Here is a 19,938-nt window from a genome sequence, read left to right on the forward strand (position 1 = left end):
GGTTAATATCTTCCAGTAAAATACAGTCATCACACATCTGCATCGTTTTTTTCCATGTCAAGGACCTCAGACTCCTTTAAAAATTGACACAATTCAGCAATAACAATCCCTCCCCTGAAGTGCAGCCATATTTGGAATGAAATGTAGCCACTGTTCAACAATCCAACCCTGTGTAATAACCCCTGACAGAAAGTGAACAGTGACAAAATTGAACTTGTGGGAAAACTATTAGCTGACATGCATTTGTACAATAATTTAAACTTTAGATTGTGGAGAACATAAAACCTGCCCCAGAATTTGCTCTCTTTTCTCTTCACACTTCCCATTTGGTTTGCATAAATCTACTTACATTGCAATTGTTCTTCCACCACTTGTTTCTCTTATTAAAGATTCCACATCCAAGTCCAAATACTGCATTGAGCTGCATCTCTTTCTTTCATAACTGGAGGCTTTGGCTGGACAAAGATCTACTTGCATTTTGAAGAGCCAAATCTTCTTTTCTTTCTTTCTTTCTTTCTTTCTTTCTTTCTTTCTTTCTTTCTTTCTTTCTTTCTTTCTTTCTTTCTTTCTTTCTTTCTTTCTTTCTTTCTTTCTTTCTTTCTTTCTTTCTTTCTTTCTTTCTTTCTTTCTTTTTTTCTTTCTTTCTTTCTTTCTTTCTTTCTTTCTTTCTTTCTTTCTTTCTTTCTTTCTTTTTCTTTCTTTCTTTCTTTCTTTCTTTCTTTCTTTCTTGGCAATCAGACACAAAGAGCAAAAAGCATCTAAAGGAGAGTGGGGAGAGTGATGGCCTTGCAGAGCTAGGGAGGGACAATCCACACACCGTGTATTATTTCTGTGACAAGTGTGAATGTGTTTTAAATGTCAGCCACTGTAGCAGAACCCACTGTCTACACACAGAAGCAAGCAGTATTTTCTATTTGCTGACACAAAAACAGCTCCCTTCCTCTCTTGCTCTTCTGAGCAGCAGCTGCCCGGAGTGCATATAAGAAGGAGAGAGGTGCTGGCTTTCTTGGGAATCAAGTGGAGGAAAGAGCTTTGTGAATTCATGGTGGGCTGCTCTGTGGGAGGAGGAAGGAACGTCCATCACTCTGGGATAACAGGATTAATGCCAATCCCACACATCTGTGTATGCTCTGGGGTGCATCTACCACCCATCTACAAGCCCTTTCCAAAAGCTAGCATGGAGTGGCATCTGCACTGTGCAATGTTGTGACCCACTCTGCTTCCCTGAAGGTGGGCTTGAAAATGTATATTTATGTATATGTGCCTATATGCATGCACAAAGCACATAGATAAATGTCTTTACACTATTATAATTAACTACTGCTTTGCCTCTGTTATTTTCCTTTTTTTTTTTTTTTTTTTTTTTTTTGGAAACCCCAGCTAATTGAAACAATACCCAAGTATTTATGTTAAAGGTAGTCCTTTTCAAACTCAGAGCTTCAAGAATATTTATAGAAGTATATGCCAGGGTTCTTGGTTCTGATCCACTTTTTAAATATATATTTTCCTGAAAATGAAACATACATGCATACATTTATAGACACAAATACAGCCAGCAACAGTCAGGCCTGTCCTTGAGTAATTTCCTTGACATTTAGCTTTGAAAAACCATCTTTGACAATCTTCAATGACCATGTGGTATCCAGGGCCGTGTCCAAACCACCTGAGTTTGGACTGCCCTTTTTGCAGTCAGCACTTTGATTGTTAATTCACTCCAGATACCATCACTTCTCATCTGGAAGGATCTAATGCACCTTGTCAGCATGCAAGCCCCTCACAAAATAAAACCCATGCAGGTTCCCCCAAGGTGATCTTTAAAGATGAGTTATGAAAGATGACTGAAACAGTATTTGAAACACTGTGTTACTCATACTATTTTCCAAACACTCTGTGGAAACACTGCATTTCATGTCATGAAATGTCCAGTGAAAATTATTAAGAATGCTAGAAGATGAATTAGCCTTTTCAAAAATGAATCTGACACTGTCATGCTGTACTTCTAAGCATATAATGCATTATCAAGAGTTCCTGATGTTGCCAAGGAAAAGCTTTATGTTAAACATGAAGTTTTTCATCCTCATACAGAGGATGAAATTGTATGGAATTCCCAGGATGAAACAATAGGGCTTTGGGCTTTCCATCTTTAGTGATGAGTGCTTGAGAAATTTGGGGTCAGACCCACAAAGGCTTAGACACATGCTTATCTCCATATGTGACTCATGCCTGCAGCTCATGGCAGCATTTGGCCCCTGACACAGTTGTTTCAGCACAGAATCTGTACTGTAAAGCCTGGGATGTGAACTTGTCCTTGCTGCAGTCACTGGGACATTCCCTGGGAGCAAAGTGAGTTTATGTGAGCTGGCAGAGCTGGCCTGTAAGGGCTAAAATAGAAAAATACCTGCTAAGATGATATGAACTTTAAAATAGTGCCTTTCTTGAACTTCAGAAGAGAGAAATAAAAAATTCTTTAACAGCTTTATGCTATTTTTCAATATTTTACTCTTTACTGTGCTATCGTCCCGAGGCCCAAATGAGGTTCCCATTTAAGGTTTCTTTATACCACATTAAGCAAATTATCACTTCTTGGATTCTAACCATCTTCTGTATTTTTCTAGAGAGTTTTAACTTCAAAACCTTGAAGCAGTACAGGCTTGCTTGAGAACATGGCCACACTCAGTGGCATTGAATCCTGACACCAACTCTAGCACTGGTTTGGGCAAGAGTGATAGTTAAATCACCCATCCTCTCTTTGGTGTCACCTTCCACACCAAGACAGGTACTTGAAGTTTGCACCATGACAGAAGTCATGATTTTAAACAGCTTTTGTGAGACAGGAGCGTTAGAACACGAAGACTCATAGATATTTCAGAAAATAGAAAGTGTTTACCAACTCTCTGAAATATAAGATTGGTTTTGCTTTATATTTACTGCAAAAAGAGCCACACAGCATCAAGCAGATGATGATGAGGCTGTTGGGACACAAGCATTTGGCTGCTGCATCTGGCACTAGCATGGGATGACAGAATCCTTGATCGGGATTTAATTTTAATTTCTTGTCCTAATTTGCATTTCCCTATTACTGTTTGCTGTGTTTCAGCCTTGTGGGTTTGGGATCTGACCAAAAGCCAACTGAAAGCTCAAACCATTGAAAGTGCAGCATTTCTCTCTTTCCTCCAAAATATGGAGCAAAAATAAACACCCCACCATCCTGATCTTTCCCCTCACACATTTATCCACTGGAAAATGTCTGCTCCTCACAAAATAGGCATGAGTACCACAGAATTGTTTATGTCATATTTAGAGGAGACTCTGGCCACAGCTTTTCCTTTGGTCACTCACAACAATTAAATGGATGAGGGTGAGTGTGTCACTCTCACAGAAAGAGAACAGAACAAAAGGAGTAGCTGAAGCCTGAGTTCCTCACAGGAATGGCTTTGAATCTTTGTGTATGTGTGGGAAGAGCTTCCTTGATACCATCTGCTTGAAAATAAGGAAAAACAAATGAAGAGCAGGGAAGAGAACGGTTTTTGCCCTTGTACTCTCAGGGTTTAATAAAATGGAGGAATCAGCAATAGTGCAGGCCTGTGAGAAGGAAACAGAGAAATTAACTGGTGGTCCACTATTTCTTTGCTCTGTAATTATTTTATTAAAAAATAACAGCAGCCCACCTAGCCATAAGGAGGGTTTTTTTTGGTGTCTGGAACAGAATTAGTCCCAATGGGATGGTGAAGCCTAGTTTAACACAGCCTTTTAATGAGACATTCCAGTATGAGAAACTGGCACAAGCTGACAAGGGTATCTTCATTTCTGTTTGAAATTGTTGAACTTACAGTTTTTATCTGCTAATGTGCAGAAAGCCACAGTTTGCATTTCCGCCTGATCTGAGAAGTACATCTGTGATCATTCCTTTCCACGTACAGTGCCTGTGCAGAAAGAGCACTCCACCTGCCAGGGAATTCAAAACGTGTAGTTCCACACAAGTCTCTGAATTAAAATGTGTCAGGGAGAGAGACTAGGGTTAAGAAATGATGCTTTACTTTCTCCAGAACATAATTATGGGGAAGCAGTTCAGAACATCCAGATTAGGTTATCAAGCAGCCTAATTTAAACACGGTCCCATCCTCAGACAATAAATAATGTACATGTGGTGGGCATGAGTCATCACTCTTGCAACAGCGTCTGGAGCTCCCTACTTTGCATGATTTATGCATTAAAATGTAAATGAAAAATCTTCCTTTCTTATAATGTGAATTCATGCGAGAGGTCATTTATAGACATTACTTAGATTAGCTTAGAACTTCTCTGAGGTCACAACCACCTGTGGGGCTCCGGAGGTGTGATGCAAAAGGAAGGAGGGGGAGAAAGGGAAGCTTTAGCCATCCTTTGAGGGCTGAGCCCTCAAATCTTTGCCCATCCTCCTCTCCCCATCTCGGAGCTGCGTTAGTCGGTGTCTCGGGGCCGCGGGTCTGCTGTCGCAGCAGCGAGGGGCTGCAGGTGAGCTCGAGAATCGCTCCGAGCAGCCCGGAGGGTGTGACAGCCACATTTCCACTGCTCTAAGGATGTGCGCTTTCCCCCAGCGTCTAAAATCCGGCTGCACGGCCAAGCCCTGCCTAGCCCGGGCTGGTTTAGTCTCTAGTGAGACGTGGGACAAACTCTCTGCGTGTTCCCAAGCGGAGGCCGGGCAGGGCTCTCCCGTAAGGAATTTTCCTAAGGAGCCCCACAGCAGGTGGGCGTTCGGCCGCCGCTCCCCGGGCAAGCCCCGCCGGAGGCAGCGGAGGACGCGGCGCCAGCGCTCTGATCCCTCCGATTAAACCGTGCCTGGAGGGAGGGGATTGCTTCTTAACAGAAGCATCCGGATGGATGCGCGCAGAGTAATTGAAAATCACCGAATCGCTGTTTAGTCATATAATGCTCTTAAAATTGAACGCACACTGAATCCCCAGTGCCCTCGTAACGACTGGGAGGGGAGGGCGGCATGCGGGAAGGGGGAAGAAGAAGAAGAAGAAGAAGAAGAGGGGAGGGAGCCCGGGTCTGAGCCGGGCAGGGTACCAGCGCCTGGCTGGAAGGCGCACTGTCGCCTCCTGGGCTCGGTGGTGACAGAGCCCAGCCTGCCCGGGGGAAGCCCATCCTTGTGCACCGCACAGCTCCGCTCCGGCCGCACCCGCCCTCGCCCATCCTCCCCGCAGCTCAGGAGGGCGGGCGGCGGCACCGCAGCGGCGGCCCGGCAGTGCCGCGTCCCGTCCCTCCCCGGGGAGCCCCGCGGGACCGGCGGGACACGGAGAGGGCGAGGGGAGCGCCCCGCATCACCTCGCATCACCTCCACCGGCGATGCCGCCAGCGCCGCGTCCACCCCCATCCCGGCAGAGTGACACCGGGCTTTGTTGAGGTGAGCGGTCACCTCCGGGCAGCTCTGCCTGTCCCCGGCCGAGGCCGGCAGCCCGTTCCGCACAGACAGCATCGCCGGGACTGCCAGGGAAGTTTCCGTGCGGGACAGCGGAGCCAGCGCGGCGAGAGGCGGAGCAGCCGCCCCGGAGCTCCAGCTGCGGTAGGGGACGCGTGCGGGAACAGGGCGGCATCTGGCGAGCTGGCCCAGGTGGAGCGACAGCAGCTGGTTGGAACGGGGGAGGGGGGAGGAAGAGAGAAGGTGGAGAAGCGGGCGGGGACAGGAGGAGATGGGGGAGCCGGCGAAGGAGGCGGCAGCGGCTTCTGTGCATCGCTGCCTCGTCCCCCCGCTCGCCGGCTGAAGCGCCGCGCTCTGCTCGCCGAGCTCGGAGGTGCCACACGGGAGCCGCGCGTTCTTTCGTGGATTCGCCGCGCAGCTATCGGGAAAAGTGGCTGTGCGCGAGGTGAGGGCTGGCGTGTCCGTGTGTCTGTCCGTGCGGGGCCGGGCTGCGCTGCTCCGTGCGGGCACCGGGAGCGGGGCAGCGCGGCCGGCCCGGTGCTGCCCGGTGCTGCCCGGTGCTGCTCGGTGCTGCCCGGTGCTGCCCGGTGCTGCCCGGTGGCCGCCGCCGCTCCCCCGCGCAGCGCGGTGGCAGCAGCGCTCGGGAAACTTTGTGCGGTCCCCTTTGTGCGCAGGGAGCCGCGCTGCGCCGCTGCTCGCCCCCGATCCAGCGGCTGCCGGCGCGTCCGGCTGCGTTCGGCATCAATATTTATTTACAGGGCTCGGGTATTAATCACTCTACGGCGTGGAAAGCTCATTAGCGGCGAGTTGTTTCCATGACGACGGGACCCCTCGGATCCTTCGGGTTGTCTATTTGCCCGGTTTTCTCTCCTTTCATACTCGGACTAGTACCGTGTTTTGTCACGGGGGACAAAAACAAGCAAATAAACCCTGTGGCTCCCTCTTCGCTTGTTCTCCAACGCTGCACGATTTCCCCAGACTTAATTAAGGATACGCGGATGGGATTAAGGAAGTGTGAGAGTCATACAAGGTTTCTGAGTACTTGTTCTGCTGCATTACCTCGTTTAGCTGTAAAGCTCAAACTGAGATGCGGTCTGACTTGTATTCAAAGTACTCCTGAGACGTGTTAGTGCTAAAAACTGTTGATGTTACTTATCTTTCTGCTTGTGTGTCATTTGGCAGCACAGACCCCTTTGAGGAGCTTCGTGTTGCAGTCTCTGCTACAGCTGAGCTGGGAATCAGTGGTGACTTCCTATGTAACTTTGTCCTCGTGCTGTGGTGTGACCTTGACAGGTCTCTATAGGTTCTTCCTACCCCACTCTGCTCAACAAAAGGAAATGTCGCTCACTTGCACCTCTGCTCTGAGCTAATCAAGCCAAACACTTTATCTAAGATGGAATAGTGTTAAAATCGAGTATATGAGTGTATTGTCCTCTGTTACAAGGAGTGAACATATATTATATGTTCCTTTTCCCTAATGGTAATGGTAAAAATCCTCCTTTTTAACTCCAGTCTTTATTTAACATAGCACAATCCCCATGGTCTTCAAAAGATGTTAACTGTTACCATCCAGCTGAAAACAGCGGTTCTAAGGCCGTTTTAAATGCTTTCCTGGGTTAACATCTTCAGAATCGGGTAAAAATGAGAGTCTGAGTCACAGAGCATTCTGAAATTTGTGGAATATCCACTGTTACAAAGAGTACACCTCCAGTGAGAAGAAGCAAGAGTAAGGAAAGGATGTGCTGTGAAACTGAATGATAGTCTTGATCACTTGCCTTAGCCTTGCAATCTGAGAGGGACTTAAAAGATTTTTTTAGAGGGAATGAGCAAACACACACTTTTAACTATATGTTAGGTTAAACATCTGAAACTCTCCTGCAAATGTTCATAGTTTTGCAAGAGACAGTTTGATAAGTAGTGTTATGTTGAGAAGCATTGGGAGTGTGTAAGGAATGTTTTAGAATATTGAGTTCTGAGACACTGCCCTAGAGACGTTCAGTTGTTGAGTGTTTCAGATTACAGGAGTGGGAAGTTAGAATAGTAGGGGAACTTCTGTGTGAAGCATGCATTCACCCCTTCTTAGTGACTAAACTTATAAAATGACTGTCTCTTTCATATTGTGAGAGTCTATCCTCAGCTGGGTCCAGCAAAGTGCTAAAACATCTGCCTCATTCCAAATGCATTCGAGTAGATAAATCACACTTCAGGCTTTTACTGAAATACCCTAAAGGTATTTTTACTAAAATATCCCTAAGGCCTGTGACCTTCACTTCCGTATTCTGTTTTTTAGCAACTTACTAGTGAGATACCTGTCTGAAAATATTTCTCGTGAGTTGAGGACCATCACCAGCCCCTAGTTACCAGTGAAGTAACTTAATGACAATCCTGTGAAGAGAAAGAAGGAACAAAAATCTTAGTTGTCATCTTGTCTCCTTTGGATGTCATTGACTTACATTTCCATGCTGAATAATTAAATTTTTTACTACTTAGTGCTGCACAGGCATTACAAGTAGAGACAAAGTGAGAGATTTTACTCTGTGCTTTACATTTCTAAAGCTCAGCCTTTTATTATTGGTGGCAGTAAGGGCAACAGATATTCCAGCTGATTTTTCAGACCCTAGATGCCGGCGGGGGGGAAAAAATTCTTAGTTTTATTTTTTAAGACTGATAACAGGCAGCAAGAAAGATAATTTGTAACTAGCTCTTATTATTTTTATAGATACTTTCAGAACAATAATCACTTAAGATTGTGAGAAGGCATCTGAGTATGTAAAGCTGTTGCTGATAAAGGGGTTTTGTTTGAGGGAGTGGGAAAAAAGTACATAGACATGAAGGCTAAGACTATAAATATGGATAATGATATTGGTTTGCATTGTGTTTTACTCAACATTATACTGAAGTAACTTGGATATAATGTACATTGGTTTTAATAAACAAAAATGCTTCTAATGGTGTTCAAGATACCTCAAATGGCTCAACCAGCCTTTTAGCACTTTGCTGGACCCTGCTCAAACTTTGCTGTTGTTTGGGTTTTTTTTTTTCTTTCCTGTTTTTAGGAGAGGGTTGGGCAGGTGAGTTTCCAGGTATACTTTTTGAGTTTATAAAATGCACGACATTATTTAACAGGAGCAAGTAACAGTGTTAAGAAGGTATGAGAGATGTTTCTGTAATTTGAGTTGGCAGCTCAAGTATATTCTTCAAAAGCTACTGTAAAGTGTTTATACTTCAAATGGTGGGGTACTTGATTTAGCTATAGGGTTTTTAGTTTGGTCTTAATTTCAAAATCACCCTAATAATCAATACTTCTGATTGTCTTTTAGATTGAGGCAGGATTGTTTCATATGGAAGGTTTGCAGATGAAAACCTGACTTTTAAAGCGATATCTCTTATATATGGTAGATTGACTTATGCTTTTCATTACAATGTAATGGCCAAACTTAAGCTAAAACAAAGATTGTATTTTTATATACCAGTGGTAATGTAAAACTCTCCTGTTTCTGTCATTTTATTCTTTAAAAAAATGAACCTTCTTAAACATGAAGATATAAAAAAAGCTCCTTTCTGACCTTTCACTTACTCACCGTAATTTTAATGAACCATGTATAATAATTTCAAAACTACTTAGGCTTTTAAGGCCCAAGTTTGAAACAACCCAAAGAAACCTGTGTTTTAAAAAATGCATTCTGGAGGGATGCCTCTCCCTTGTCTGTGAGGTGCCTGATTATCCACATGCTCAAACTCTCAAGTCATTTTGGAAGTTTTGGACCTGGGTGTGTTTTCTACTTGTAAAATAGAGATGTCATCTCAAATTACTTTGAAATTCAAGTTCCTCCCATACCTGTATTGCTCAGAGTGCTGGGCTCAGCAGCATCTCAGCCATGAGATGCTGCTGCTGCTGCTGTGCCTTTGCTCTTCAGCTGCCAGGATGGGCTGGCAGGGGGAAGGAGCCAGGGAGTGAAATTGGGATTTTCTCTGGGGATAAGGCAGGGAGAGGCCTCTCCTCTGCATGTGCTGCAGCACTCCTGCTTCTCCTGTGGGAGTCCATTGATTTGCAGGGTGACCTTTCCACACCAGTAAAGCTTAGCAGGCCCTCCCAATTTTCACACTTCATGCCAAGATCTCTGATGTTGCAGCCAGGGAGTCTGTTCCTGCTCTATTTGGAGGCAAGGGCAGAATTCTCACTGATTTCCATAGGAACAAGATGTATTCCTAAACATACTTCAGTAGCTAGAAAGAAACTTCCTAATAAAGAACCAAGCTCACATAACACAGAGCATAAAGCTTTGTTCTGAGCTTCACTTCAGAGCTCTTAACAGAAACAGGGCTGCAGACCAAGCACTGCAAGCAGCAAATCTCAGGGCATTCCTGGCACTGTCAAGGATTATTCACTCCCATTCTGCCCAGAGAAACAACTGAGGCTTCAGCAGGTTACTGATAAAACCTTATTTGTTCTAATGGATGCCATTTGAGGTGGTCCCAGGAGCGAGCAGTGAGGTGTGATGTAGTAGCTGTTGCACAAAGGATTTGCTACGTCAAGCAGAAAAGGCAGCAGGATTTCAATTCACCTGAAGAAACAAAATGCCCTCTCCCATGCTGATGTGGGAGACTCTTGGAAGTTACCAAGGAAAACTTTGGAATGCAATTCTGCTGCTCTGAGTCGTCTTCTCTAGCCAGACTAGTTCCTAACTAAAACTTTTTCTTCTTCTTCTTTATTTGGATGGGGTTTTTTTGTTTTGTTTTGTTTTTCTTTTTTTTTAAGGAGGAGATGATCCAGCCCTCATTTTACTGACATTCCTGTGTTGCTGTTTCACAACAATGAATCTTTTCCAGTTGCAGGCTTTTTCTTTAAGAGGGGATCAAATGAATCACCTACAGGCTGGTGGAGGCAAGGGTTTCCAAATGTAACTCATCAGTATCTGTGATTCTTTTCTTTCCCAAATCCATGTATTCCATTAATTTTGCCACTAGAAAGGGACTGTTCTGTCCAAATAGAGCTGTCAGGGTGCAAGGAAGTGGTGGGAAGATATAGATTAGTGCTTTTGCCATCTGTGTTGCATTCCCATACATGAGAGCCTCAGGGCTGCTTTTTCACACAATTTTCAGCTTGTCAGAGTATAATTTTCTCTGGTTATCTCCCATCTTGGACTGGTTTGTTTTTGTGGTGAACATCTGGGGAAATATGTTTTTCCTCTTGTGGTGTCCTAACAGCATCAACATTTGTCAAATTCTTATTTACTTACTGCCCAATAGTTAGTATACTTATTAAAATTTTGAAAAGCTTTGTCTTGTAAAGCATGTAACATATGTGCTTTCCCCTTATGTCACTTTTCAGGCAATTACTATTTTAACATTTGAAATATCAACAAAAGTCTAGAGAGATGAAATTTTCCAAGGAAATTGCATCCACTTTAGACACTTTATTTTGAGTGGCAAAGAGAAGTGTTCAATATGCATTAAACTCCAGAGTTAAGTTAGGGTTCTTTGTTCATGTCTTGTTTCAGTATGGCCATTGCATATCATTGAACAGAAAGCTGCCAAGATCATAGACCAAGCTTCCTATCCCCAAGAGACAAAACATTTCTATTTCTAAAGGTACAAGTATCCCAAAATGCAGACTGCTCCAATTATTTATTTGAAAGCTGCAGCCCAAAATTTCTGGGCAGACAAGGAGAATGGTGTGGGCTTAGTATTTTTTCTGCACCATAAAGAAAACCGTACAAACAGTAAATGTTTAGATATTCTTATTGAAACTTTACAAGGAATATAATCCACATATATTTATTTCCTGAAGAACATTTTACCCCTAAGCAGGGAGTTGTCAAGCATGTGTAAATGGAAATGAATGGAAACTGAACAACATCTTCACAGGATGGGTTTCATTTCTATTTTGTCGTGAAATCAAGACATTAATTCTTTTAACACTCATATTGTCAGTTAAATTCCCCTTAGTGGTAAAGGAGCCCTGACCCGAATAAAACACTGGTTCAGTATCTGGCTTCTTGGGCTGGAATGCAAAAGTCATGGCAGAAATCAGTGAGTGGCTGCTCTCAGTACTGAAACCACTTCTCAGAGGGAAGCTCAGTTTAATGCTCATTACCCTTTTTAATTGTGTGGAGTTTTAAGAGTAATACATTGTGATTCTGCTGTGAAGTGTTGTGATGTGGCAACGTTTTGTTGATTAAGATATTGCTGGAAAGTCATTTTTAGAAATACTATTGGCAGGGATTTAGAAACCTGGGCTCCAGCCAGGAAGTGAACAATCACTGGAGCCAGCTTTGCGAGGAGATTCTATAGACACACGCTGGAGATTTGTTAATTATTACTTTGTGCTGCAGCCCCTCTCAGCCCTGTTTGGGCAAGTCTGTGAATTCTTGTGGGAAATCCTGTAAGGGGCTGGCAGAGGGATTGATGTAGTGCAGGGCAGTGGCACTGAGCCACGTCCTGCCCCACAGCCCCTTCAGGGCAGGTGGTGAATGGAAAGTGTCCCTTGGTGCTGTTCTGCTTCCACCCCATTACTTGTTGACAAGTAACACCCAAGTTACTTGTCAAAAAACTGTTTTTTGACAAGTAGTTCTTCTGCTGGAAGAGCATCAGGGTGCCCAAATCACTGTGCTGCAGAGATCAGGCCCTGTCACTCTTTTTCTCATCTCCCTTCCCCCTTTTCATCTCCCAGCTAGGGTGGGTCAAAGGCAGCTCCTTGAAACTCCAGAGGGTTTTTTTTTTTTACCTCAGAAACAAATTTTGCATAAGAAACCATCTCATATTGTATATTGCTGGTGATAATTGCTTTTTAGGAGCCTTATACACAGAACTATATTGGTAAATTACAAGCTTGTCTTGCAACTTCTTGCCTTTATTTTAGAGTAGAAGGGCACAAGTGAAGAGTTACTGAACGGGGCTCTAACATTTCTTTAGTAGGAAATAACTGTTTTCAAGACAGGTATCCTACTTTTGCAAGTCCATGGCCAAAATCCTGTTTATTTGAATGGGAGCAGGGTCAAGCCCCATGTGCCTGAGGGCTGCTATTTTGAAAGTAAACCTTTACTGAGTCCCCTCTGCTGGAATTGGGATGCACTCCTGGGCAGTCAGCTAAATACAACAAGGAGAAATTAATGAGGAAGGGAATTGGTAGCAGTGGTGCTACTTTTGCCTTTCTGCACTTAATCAGTGGGGCCATGATCTCATTGCAGCCACAGAGACGTGGTGGGAATGCATCATGGATGGTGGCATTCCTTCTAGGAAAGCCAGGGCAGCAAGGCCAGGTGCTAATTCAGTCTTTGTTAGACAGTCTCTTCTTTCTCATAGCAACATGTTAATAGCAGAGAAATAGCGGAGATTCTATCCATCATTACTCACTTAAGCCCCAGGGCCAGAATCTGAAGTTTGCTGCTTTTTTTTTTTCTTTTCTAGAATCTATTGGACAAGAGAGATGTTAGTATGGATTTACATGCACACATGGCTCTCCTTAAAATTAATTAGCATTACATGTGGTCATTTTGTGCTTCTCTATTGGTCTGCTCTCTGTAATGAGAGCTGCAAGCAGGTTAATGCTTATGGCAAATTTTGATTCAGTTTTTAACCTTGATTACTATTCCCTAACTCCACCTAGCTTCTCCCTAAACATTTTGAGTTTGGACTGCAGTGGGAAATATTCAGTAGCATGAACATGAGTTCAAGTGACTGAGAACTATTAATAATGCAATTTATTCCTTGGTGTTGAATATAAATAACATTGCTCCAAACTTACTGCAGTGATGGAAATGAAATACAGAATAAACATGTTCACAAGGCTTCACAGTTTGAAACATTTAAGGCATTATTTTTCTTCTTTGATCACTGAAATTTAATCCAGTAGTCTTAAATCAATGGTTATTATAGAGCAACCTTAAAGCCTCAAACCAGAGCTCCCACCATGGTTTTCAGGAGCACCCTCTACTGTGCCTGTGTCATAGAAAACCCCAGTCACAGCTCTTGGTGCCAGTTGTTTTTCAAGGAAAGATAAAAGAGGAGCCATATTCTCAAGGAAGTCAACACTTATCTTAAGCAGGATGTGTTTATGTTACTGTCTTTTTTGATAATTAGGCACAGAAGGCAAGCATTGTTTTTGCTACCTCCTGCCTATTTCAACAATTAAAAACCCTGTATGAAATAAATCATGTAAATGAAACTGTAGTGTGATCACTCACCATGATCAAAGCTATGATTTCTCCTTAGCTTCTGAATTTGCTCTGCCTTCCCTGTTCAGTGTTGTCAGCCCTGTATCCATTTTCAGATGGGCTTAGGCAGGCAAATGGAAATCTTGTCATTTGCTTTAGTTACCGAGGTTGGGATTGACTGTTTTGCAGTTTTCTGCTGCCATGGGCTGGCTGCCCAGCAGCTGCCAACAAACTTCCGAAACGAGCCAAGCTTCTATCTCAAAAGTATTTGTTGGGGTCTTCTTCCTCTTCGTGTCATCCATGGGAAGTGGTGCTGGGGCACAGTAGCAATGGTTTTATTTCAGGCAGTACTGATGAGAACTTGGAAGATCATTTCCCTGTTTCCTTTCCTTTTCCTTTCCCTTCTGCCTGGTATGAAGTGACTGTTCTGGTGTTTCAGTTTCAAGCATCAAAACCAAACAAATGTTTAGCCCATTTAAATATTAATTTCTTTTCTAATTTTCTTCCAATTCAGCTGCCAAAACAACAAAAAATGCCTGTCAGTTGCATGGTCCTTATGGAGAATTTGTATCTGGCACAGAGGAGCCCTCCACAAGAACATGTTTTTTCCTGTGCATTGAGATGCTGAGCACAGATATGATGAGTTTGTTTCCAGAGCCATCATCATTGCAGGCCCTCAGAAATGCTATCCTCTTGCACAAGAGCATTTTCTATGATTAAACAGCCAGAGACCTAGAGTTTGAAGAGTTTAGGAAACCACTAAAAAAACCCCAAGCGTTATTGAAGGGAGTGGATTACCTATATCCTTTCCTTGAAAACAAAGTTAAGACATGGTCCCCAAGGAATTTGGTATCTTCAGTTCTTAAGCCCATAATGGCTTATGGTTTATGATAGAATCACAATTTTTAAAATCCTCTTTCAGTAAGTGCAAAGAGTATTTTGTGACAAATACCTCTTGGGTTGTAAGGTGGAATTATCTCACATGTTGTTTCTGTTTCCAAGCTGAGTGCAATCCATCAGAATGAAGGTTTTATTCATTTGGGGGAGCAGGAAGAAGGATTTAACCAAAATTGAGTTTTCTAGCTATGAGTAGCAAAGCAGACCCAGTAAAGTGAACCATGTGTTCTACTGCTTGCTGCTGCTGACAAATGTAATGATACATCAAAAACTAACAGTGATCCAGCAAGAACTCATAGCAAGAATTCAAAAATTCAGAGCCTGAATTTTGAGGTACCAAATGACAACAGATGCAATGGGAATTAATTGGGATGGCAGTTTCTCTGGCCTTCCTTCCCCTGTGAATGGGATCCGGAATTTCCAACAAGCTAAGCAGAAAGGCCAATGCCTTAACATACATAAATGAGCACCTAAACCTGAAGTTTCTGTCATAGGAGTGAATGATCTCTGCAAATGTAATGATATGAGGAGTTCTGGCATATCAGAAGGATGAAACAATGTCTGAAGAACACATTGCTTTAACACAGAAGTAGTAAAGTGCCACTTAAAATTTTAAAAATAAAATATTCTGCATGGTCTGGCTTTTTTAGTGATGTGGATGTGGCATCTTTTGGTCAAAGCTAAAAGTCACTAGAACACAAACACTTCATTTGTTTTGCACCATATAAAGCACAATACAAGAGAAAGTAAAGCTATCAAAACACAAGTGATCAGCAGGATGCAGTAAGGTATAAATAACTACACAATATTAGGTTCTTTAACAAGAAAATAAAAGTGAGGTCTCATTTCTGTTTCATTGTGACAGGAAAAGGGAATAGCTGCTTTCCTAGAAACAATTTAATGACTGGTGTGACTCTTGGATTGGGCACATGACACAGAAGAAGGGTGTAAGAGTGGATGTTTGGATCAGGTTAAGCATCCTTCTAGCTTGTTACTATTGCATGGGCCAGCTATTTTATTAGCTAAGTATAGGGAAATTGCTTTTCTCCAGATATACCCTCTCAGCTTCTGGCTGGCTGCCTCATAGGTACATTCTGTCTGGCAGCAGAGTCAGTTTGGTGTTTAATAGCTGTTGGTGGGAGTTTTTATCCATAGAATTTGTCTAATTATTCTTGAAAGATAAGCATGCTTTTGTCCTAAAGAGAACAATTAAACTGCATGCTGTGTGGGAAAACCACCTCCTTTTGATGTTTTTCAAAGTGCTATCTGATAATTCTTGTATTATGAGAAGTGATGCAGGATTGCTGTTCAGTTTGTCAGCACTTCTTGTAAATTTTTGTAGACTTTTATCAAACTCCTTCCCAGCTGAATCTTCCTAGTCTGTTCAAATGCTTTGCATACAGAAAACATTTTACAGCTCTTACTATCCTTGCCATTCCTGATCCTTTTACAGCTCTGGAGATGTAGAAAAATCATACCATGATATAATGAGATTTTCTTTCCCCGCCCTTTTTTTTTTTTTTCCCCTCATCAGCTTCTGAAATTCTATCTGCTACTGAGTACTAAATCACTATCTGCATAGAACTGATGTGCATAATTTCATTATAGCTTTCCTATCTCTCTAAGATGCAGTAGCCCGCCCAGTGCTGAGGGAAAGGGATTTCCTCCTGGCATTACTTTGCATTTACCAGCATGAATTTCATTTACCATTTTATCCCCCCAGTTCCTCAGTGAGTGATGGATCCTGCTAGAATGATTTCTGGGTGAAGGCAAATGAGTGTTCCCCAAGCTGTGGATGCTTTGAGGAGGGAGTCAGCTCAGTGTAAGGGGAAGTGTGTCTTGGGATTTGTTGTAGTTTTGAGGAATTGGAGCTCCTAAATTCTCTGAAATAAATTTGGTCAAGAAATTCTGTTAAGCCTGTGCAGTTCTTTGCCTTGTGGCATAGAGTCTTTGAAGGACTGAATGGGCAAAGCTTGACAGAGTAACAGTGGGAATGTGGAAGCCTTGCTTTACTAGTTTTCAGCATCACGGGCAGCAGTGGGAGAGGAAAAGAGACCTGAAATCACAAAAAAAGGAGCTAGAGGTTGGTTTTCACTGGAAATCCCTTAACTTAGACACAGCACCTGATGGCTGGATGCCAGCAGTGGTTTGTGATCCACTGACAGCAGAGGCATTGATACCCTGCATGCACTCTGATCATCAGGGTTCTGTAGATTTTGGGCTTTTCTCAGGTGGCAGCCCTAAAGCTCTTTCCCACTATGGTGTTGTGCTGTTTCTTGTACAGATTTAAAGTTTCTGTGACAGAAATGGCTCTGGGTTTTTGCTCCCTGTGCAGTGTTTTGGTCAGCAGTAGGAATTGGGCTCTTTGGTGGTGAGAGAAGGGACCTTCAACACCATCAGATTCCCAGTGTTTATTCAGACTGCTTTAAAACTCTGTGTTCTCAGGGATGCAGTTCCTCATATAAAGAATTCTTAAGATGTGTCTCTTCACCAGACAAGAAGAAAAACCTCTGAGGTTGTCAACTCTTCCTTCCCCTATAAATTCCAGGTTTTATCCATGTGGAAACTATCCTTGTTTTCAGTGAGCCATCAGATGTTGTGAGATTTTCCCTCCTAGTGTCTTTACCTTGACTACAGAAGGAATTCAGAAGAATCTACAGAATACATTTCTTTAATGGGTACCATAAAGGTATTCTTACTTTCCACAATAACCTTGTGCTGCCTTAAGATACAGAGAATACATGGAGTCATTTATCTCTTCATTTTCTTTTCCCCCCTCATTCTCTTTTTACATATTTGATTGATTCATTTTAGTCAGTATCTAAGTTCTACCTCCTTTTGTGCTGTAGGGGCATTCATGCTCTGCTTGTACAGGTTATTCTAGCAGCTATATAAGAGAAGAACCTCTGCTCTGTGTCTTAAGGCACAGACAGCTGAGTGCTTGAATTTTTGAGATTTGTTCTGTTACCATGTTAATATTGTCCTTGGACTCTGGCTAGCAATTTGATATATGCAGGAATAGCATGGCTAATGAACAACCAGTTAATCTCAGTGATGGGTAGTTCCTCCTCCATTATGTGCTACACCTTTCTCAGTTCATTTACTGAAGCATTTTATTCTGTATTCTGCCGTGGCAAAAGCAAAGAGCTCTTGAAGCTCTTGAAGGAAGTTTAACTTCCTTCTGTGAAGTGCCTTATCTTTAAGTTTGGAGGTCATGATTTAGCTAACTATGCTGACTTGGATATGCCAAACACAAATGTAATAAGCAGCCTGTTTAATTTCAGGCTGATAGTCTTGCTTATCTTCTCCTAAAACCTTGTATGTAACTCTGAAGCAGAATACTTTCAAATTAATTCTCCTACTGACATGGTTCTCAGCGATGTGTAATGCAAGCTCTGGTTCTTATGTGCTCTTATTAAGTGAAGTAATCCTCTTGTAGTCCCTGCATCTGCCCTTCACATGGCAGGAAGTTATTGTGCTCTCAGTTTGCCAGAGGTCCATGGGCAACTTTCAGCATCAGATACCTTTTGCTTGTAACAGTCTGGGTTCTTTCCAGTTTGCATAGTTTCTGTCTGCTATGTATAGTTGGATTTTCACTTGTCACATCCTCATTTCTTCAAGAAACTTCAAGGCTGCATCTTCCAGTGGTGTTCTTGTGTTTCCCTGGTCTCTTTTCAGTGCTGTATTCCTTATTTATTTATAATGATGAGCCCAACCCGTAGTTGTCCCTCTCTGTCGCATTTGACTAAAAGACAATCAACTGCTGCCAAAAATAAGGTTTCCTAAAGCTGTCTCACCCTTAGCTAGTGCTCAGTGGTGGTAGATTGGATGTGAATCTTTGGACTTGATGTATTCATGCACAATTGAGTTCTCTCCACCCAGTGGAGTCAGCAGCACCTTCTTTGTCTTCCAAATTGAGATGTTCATATTGATTTGCGTGTGGAAAGCCCTTCTCCACTGAACTGAGTATAGATACAGATCTGTGTGCTGCTAAAGTTAGGTGAGAGGTGTCCCAGGAATGTCTGAATATCTGCCTGGGGAGTTCTGCTTAGGGACCCTTAATTCACCTCTCTTCTACAAGAGGAGTCTAGTGGACAGCAGATTCCTTGTCCTGGTGTAATTTTGGTGTGGTTTGGCTATCTTTGTTTCTCTTCCTAGAATACCATTCTGTGCTTGATTTTGGAAGTGAAGCACAGCAGCCTGTATCCCAGAGCTGGGTCCTAGAGATGGGAAACAAGAGTGACCACATGTGACCAGTCCATCAGCACGGGCCAGCAGGCAGATCCCGCTTTAGATGAGTTTATCCAAAAGTCTTGTTCCCACCATCCCTCTCTTATTAGTGTCAATTATTGGATATATACTCAGCCCACCCTTTTGATGATGTTGATCTTAGAGAAGGAAAGAAAATGAGACAGCAGGGTTCTAGTGCCCAGAAAACTCAAGCCTTGTGTATTCACTGCTGCCTGACAACAGCAAGGCTGACATTTCGAATAAGGCCCTGCACAGGTATGTGCAGCATTGTTTAACTAGTAATTAATTACATATATTAATAGTTTGTTTTGTTATTTTAAGTTTCTTAAAATCTGTAACTTGCTGCCGTTGATTGGTCATAGTTGTTTAACCTTTGGATTCTCTGGGGATGAGAGAAGGGGGAGAAGGGATATATTGGTAAAAATCACACAAGGGTGCCCGTTGTGTGGTACCAATTGAACAGATGTGGGCTAAAACAAAGCAGACATCAGTCGTTTGGATCTGAGACTCTGGCCAGCAAAACTGACACTGTTCCAAGTGCTCAAGGAATTCTTTCCAAGGCATTTGTAAATCGATTTAAAACTTTTCTCAGTTATGAAGTATTACATGATGATTACTATGGAAATAAAAATACCACCGTTCCTCCTGTTTTCAGTTACGTTCTTCCTCAGCTACATTGAGTCTTCAAATAATTGGAACAGGCTTTGAATTTTCATTCTGCATGACTGGTTTTAATTTCAAAGTGCATTTAGGGCAGAAGACTCTTTTTAACTATGATAGTGCACAAAAACACCTGCCCCATACCTGGCAGTCCAGTTACCAGTAGTAATTGTTAATGTTTTTTAACTAAGTACATTTCCTAAACATGTGAAAGAAATGCTCTTTTATTACTCAAAGGCAGATACTTGTTCAATTGTACTCCAGCCTGTGTTTTGCATAAATTTGCTTCCTGTGTGCAGCACCCTTTTCATTTCTGCACCCTTATCGTTGCTAAGCGGCTTTCTCAGTTGTTGATCCATCTTCCCACTCTTCATTTTTATTAATATCCCATCTTTTATTAGAGTCTTGCTTCCATTTATATAGTGTGCCGTGATTCAGCATAGTTAATAGGGGATTTTTACTGAGAGGCACTAAAAGGGCTTTTGGAATAGCTTTTAAAACTTATTGTAGCAGGTTTAAAAATGAGCTTTGTCACGTTTAGTGTCTTGAGACAATGTAGCTTAACCCAGGCAG

At 42.6% G+C, this 19,938-nt stretch overlaps 1 protein-coding gene across 4 annotated transcripts in view; it reads left to right on the plus strand.

Annotated features, from left to right (window-relative positions):
- The first annotated feature begins 4,472 nt into the window (after positions 1-4,472).
- SHISAL1 (shisa like 1) overlaps positions 4,473-19,938 on the plus strand; it is a 71,618-nt gene continuing 56,152 nt past the window's right edge. Inside the window, exon 1 of one of the 4 annotated variants that reach the window (XM_072923698.1) lies at positions 4,473-4,494. The gene's annotated coding sequence lies outside the window, so the exon portion shown is untranslated. The other 3 variants (XM_030263402.4, XM_012569313.5, XM_002188536.6) reach the window with 3 other exon arrangements.

Source organism: Taeniopygia guttata, chromosome 1A (assembly GCF_048771995.1).
Source record: "Taeniopygia guttata chromosome 1A, bTaeGut7.mat, whole genome shotgun sequence".
Classification (NCBI taxonomy): domain Eukaryota; kingdom Metazoa; phylum Chordata; class Aves; order Passeriformes; family Estrildidae; genus Taeniopygia; species Taeniopygia guttata.